The sequence below is a fragment of the Atta colombica genome, unplaced genomic scaffold (genome assembly GCF_001594045.1).
Source record: "Atta colombica isolate Treedump-2 unplaced genomic scaffold, Acol1.0 scaffold191, whole genome shotgun sequence".
NCBI lineage: Eukaryota > Metazoa > Arthropoda > Insecta > Hymenoptera > Formicidae > Atta > Atta colombica.
This window is the reverse complement of record NW_017259284.1, coordinates 85,828-91,189: the sequence shown is the minus strand read 5'-3', so window position 1 is coordinate 91,189 and position 5,362 is coordinate 85,828. Positions and strand designations below refer to the sequence as shown.

The 5,362-nt window shown below is 33.9% G+C and overlaps 1 pseudogene; it reads left to right on the top strand.

The window, feature by feature from the left end:
- The window catches only part of LOC108686822, a 13,909-nt pseudogene that overhangs the window by 4,535 nt on the left and 4,012 nt on the right, over positions 1 to 5,362 (top strand).

Here is a 5,362-nt window from a genome sequence, read left to right as displayed (position 1 = left end):
TATATATATATATATTTAATTTGTGAGATATGAACACAGAAAAATTTTATTTTAAGAAATTAAATATACTGTAAAGATTATGTCTGAGTTAGTCTATACGTGTAAACTATGAATGCAATGAAAAAAGGTCGTAATTTAGACAGCCAATCAGACTGTTAATGTTTCATCTCTGTTTTCTAGGACTAAACGATTAAACGAACGACTAAACTTTTATGTAGTTAGGAATAAAGTAATGATGAAAGTAACTAGTAAAATCGTTATCGTTACTCCAAAAATATAATGTGGTAACCATGCATTGCATTACCATGAACATTACTCAAGTAAAATTCCATAGTTCTCTTATCAAGGCATAACGCTCTTATAGTTGAGTGACCGTGTCTTAATTCTGTTATTTCATTTCCTTTGCTAAGGCATAGCGCTCCTATAGTTGAATGACCGTGTCTCTATTCCATCCTCCCTTTCCCACATGACTCCGAGTGATGAATACCGGTCCTTCCTAGAGTCGCGCGCTGAATCAATAGTGCTGACAGAGTTCCAAAAGGGAATCCGTCGCGAAAAAACAAATGATTTTAATATTAAAAGTATCATTGAAAATGAATGGTGTTTCAATAGTATTTTATAGCAAGCTGAATGAGTTTTTGCCAATGATAATTTATTACTGAGGATTTACCACTGTAAAATCCTCTAGTAATGCTTTCAATGGTACATTAATTTTATAGTTTTATTGTTAAAATGAATATTATTATTGATTAATATCTTATTCCAGTATACACATCAAAAAATTATGACAAAAAAAAAACGTTTTTCCCTGAATTTGAAAACTAATTTCATAATGCTTCGAAGTGGTCACCCATCCGATTGCATATCACTATCCTCTATCCTTGATTTCTGAAATCGATTATGGAAACTGCACTTCGATGATCCATGAATACCTATATAATTATGGATATGTAGCTATGACACATTTGTTCAATATATGGTTTTGATAGAAATTTCAATTCAACATCCAGTCAGTTACTGTCTAATATTTTAATGTTAACGATTTTCAGGTTAAAAAATCATACTTTCGTAGTACCAGTTATCATGTATATCGTCTTCGACTAGAGATCTCCACAATCTCTCTCCTATCGATAATAGTACGTCATATTGACACGTTATGTACCATGATGTACCTAAACAGTATGCAGTACAGGAATAGTGTTGATACAATGTACTTGATAATATTATGTACATTTTTTGTACTGCTACGTCCAGTTATGCTGTACATCGCCATCTCGTGGCAGTACAATAACAGTACGATAGCAGTATTTTGTGCGGGTATCGTGGGATATCGTGGATTATCTGGAGTAATAATATTTTACTATTGAAGATTTTATTCACCGGTAATAAAATCTTCAATAGTGAAATATTGGTAAAATGCCATTGGAAGCACTAATGGATCGTGAAATGAGTAGTTTTCAATACGAATGTTGACAATAATCCAATGACAAAATATTATATCACTGATCGAATGATATTCCTATTAATGAGTATCCAATAATAATATATATCATTAGTCGAATGATATTCCTATTGGACTACATCCAATGATAAAATATTTTACTACTGACCGAAGGATTTCCTTATAAAACGCCTCAAATAGTAAAATCGATAATGATAATGCAACTGCGTTCGTATAATTTTATCATTAGTTCAAATTTTATTATTGATCTGAATGATAATATAATACCACTGACATTTTTCACGGAAGAGAAGCGCTCAAAGTAAAAAAAGGATCAATATAATTTTATTATATATTATATTATATATAATTTTATATATTTTCTTGGGAAAGCTAAGGCCCGACCCCATGCGCCCTCAATCGTGAAGATTAAAAAAAAAGAGAGAAAACGTCGCTCTGATGCGACAGATAGGAATTCCTATTGTTTCTAGAATTATTTTGTATCTGATAACAATTGATGAGAGCTCACATTACTCTCGCGCGATTGTCATGTCATATATGCAAGAACGCCATCATATTCACAACGTGATAGAGCCACAAATGCGAACGTAAAAGATGTCACTGTGCAATTACGCGTAATGGGACATGTTATATGAACATGAAAAATCGTATTGTATCATCACATATGATTATAAAAAACTGTAGATACGTATTATAATTCAGCTGGAGGATTCATACATGAATAACAATACTATATTATGCTGTGTATGCAAGAATGCCATCTTATTGCCGTCACGATATGATGCACATGTGCGAAGCATTGAACAATCAGGTGTGATCAGATGTAAATAACGAGCAAAGTATTAATGGTTTTTATTTAAAAAAAATAATAGTAATAACACTACTATATTTAATATTTTATTTTTAGCTTATTTTAATTAGCCTCCTGCATACTTATAACTAATAAACTTATAACTAATAAATTTATAATTAATAATTATAATATATATGGTATATTGGGTATGGGAAAAAGTTCGTGGCGTAGTAAAATTAATTTTTAGTAAAATTAAAGTGTTTTTCTTAGAATATTGAAATCAATTTAACCAAATATGCTCCATTATTTTCTATAATATTTTGCCATTTTTGGGGCAGAGCCATAATTCCATCGCGATAGAACTTCTGTGGTTTCTGATCGAAAAACTGCTTCAAGTGATTTTCACAGGCCTTTTTTAAAGCTAGCTTTACACCATTAAGAGAGTTCTGCAGAGCCTAAACAAATGATAGTCTGAGGGTGCTATGTCAGGACTATATGGTGGATGCATTAAAACTTCCCAGCCAAGCTCTCGCAATTTTTGCCGAGTCATCAAAGATGTGTGTAGTCGAGCGTTGTCATGATAGAAGACGACATCTCTCTTATTGATTAATTCTAGCCGCTTCCTCTCAATTGCTTGTTGTAATCTCTGCAGTTGTTCACAGTAGAATTCGGAATTAATTGTTTGATTGGACGATAACAGCTCATAGTGAACGATTCCCTTCCAGTCCCACCACACAACATCACCTTCTTCCTCGTCAATCCAGGTTTTGCGATTGCTTGCGCCTTCTCTATTTTCTTTATCCACGATCTTTTTCTAATTGAATTGTCGTAGGTGATCCATTTTTTATCCCCAGTTATCATTCTCTTCAAAAATGGCTCAATTTCATTCCGTTTCAGTAGCGTATCACAAATGTTAATTCGGTCCATCATGTTCCTAACACTCAACTCGTGAAGACTCCAAACATCGAGCTTCTTTTTGTATCTAGCTGTGTAAATGATTTAAAACTGTTTTTGGTCGATGCCTAGTTCCCTGGGAATCTCCACAGTGCTCACATGCTTATCACGCTCGTCTTTTATCATGATTTCATCCGACTTTTCAATGATTGGTCGACCGGAACGAGGTTCATTTTTCACATCGAAAGCGAGCACGAAAGCGAGCGAACCATTTCCGTGCTGCTGATTTTGATAAAGTATCTTCACCGTAAATAGCGCAAATTTTTTCACAAACCTGTGCAGCATTCTTGCCTTTATCGTAGTGATACTGCAAAATGTAGCGAATTTTTTCCTTATTTATTTCTATTTTCAAAATAAAATAACTTTTGATCCACTTCACCGATTTCAATCTTTTTCGGCTCAAAACAAAGATTAAAATGTCACTTTTTAAACGCATGTCTAATGTTGCCGATGCGATTAGTAGTTGCCGACTGTTGAGCATTTAATATCATCTAGCGGGAAAAACGCCACGAACTTTTTCCCAATATTTTTTAATTTGCTGTAAGTAATTATTAGCAAAATTATTAAATTATTAATTATTTAAATATTTCTGGTATAATTTCATAATTATAAGTCGAAAATACTTATATACTATATATACTTTATTATAGTAAATATATATATACACATATGTATGTGTGTGTGTGTGTGTGTGTGTGTGTGTGTGTGTGTGTGTGTGTGTGTGTGTGTGTGTGGGCAAATCGGCATTTCTAAATGTACAGTGAAGCGTACTGTAAAACGCTTTGAGCAACAGATAATATTAAGAATCATGCAAAATCAAGTTTCAATAAAACATTAGATGTTGTGTTGTTCTTTGTCGAAAATCCGTACAGTTCAATTCGTGATGTAGCACAACAAAACAATATCAGTTTAACATCAGTGCATAAAACATTGGAAAAAAAAATTTCACCTATATAAAGTTCACCTCGTTCAGAAATTATAACTTATCTGATAACGCTTTCGATCATCGCATTTTACGATTTGATAATAAATAGACTCGAGATCCTCAATTTTCAAGCAATATTGTTTTTTCGAATAATGCGACTTTTACGTTGACTAATGAGATAAACACATAACTGCATAGTCGACATAACTGCAGATATTGGAATAATGAAAATCCTCATTGAATGGTTGAAGCGAATTCGCAAATCTGCAAAAATTCAATGTATGGACTGGATTGTTAGATGAAAGTGTACTTAGACCTTTCTTTATTGATGGCAACCTCACAGCTCAAAAATATGAAACTATGATTCGAGATTGTGCCAGCAATACAGACCATCGATGGTCCAAACTTTACGATGTTTGGTTTCAATAGGATGCGGAGCACCGACTCACTACGCTTTACAAGTACGACGATGCTTAGACGAATTTTTCTCCAACAGATAGGCAAGAAGGAGAAGTCCAATTGAGTGGGCACCTGATTTGGGATCATTTGACTATTTTTTTTGAGGATATTTAAAAGTAAGGTCTACATTATCAAACCTAACGATCTTAATGATTTGCATAGCCGAATAGTTGATGGGACGAGATACATACCACAGGAATACAATAGGAAGGCGGATTCAAGTTTTTACAATCGATTAGCTTATTGTCTGGCCGTTTAAGGGGATTTTGAACATTTGATGTAAACAAATACCCCGAACGTAAGAGGGGACTCACGATAATCAAGCATTCCAAAAGAGATCAGTTATCTGCCATGTCCACTTCGTTGATCGTTATACTAAGAGCAGACGACGAAAACATGCGCACAATTTAAATAAAAGATGCTGATAATTAAGGCCAAGTTACGTTATATCTCCTTCAAGTCCTTTCCGAGGTTATTCGAAAGCACTATCATTTGATCCTTTATGTCATTTAGGACTTTTGAATGTGTTTCACCCCCCCCCCTCATCCCTGAAGGGAGGGGATGTTGGGGATGCAAGAGGTCTCATTGGAAGGGTCTTTTCAAGGGCTTTCATATGAGCCATCATTTAATCTCTTATGTCATTTAAGATTTTTGAATGTGTTTCATCCGCATCCCTAGAGGGAGGGAGTTATTATCCCTTATATCAAAAGATAGCCTTTCTGATATAATAAGTCCTGCAAGGATACTTCATTCAATTATCTTTATCCGT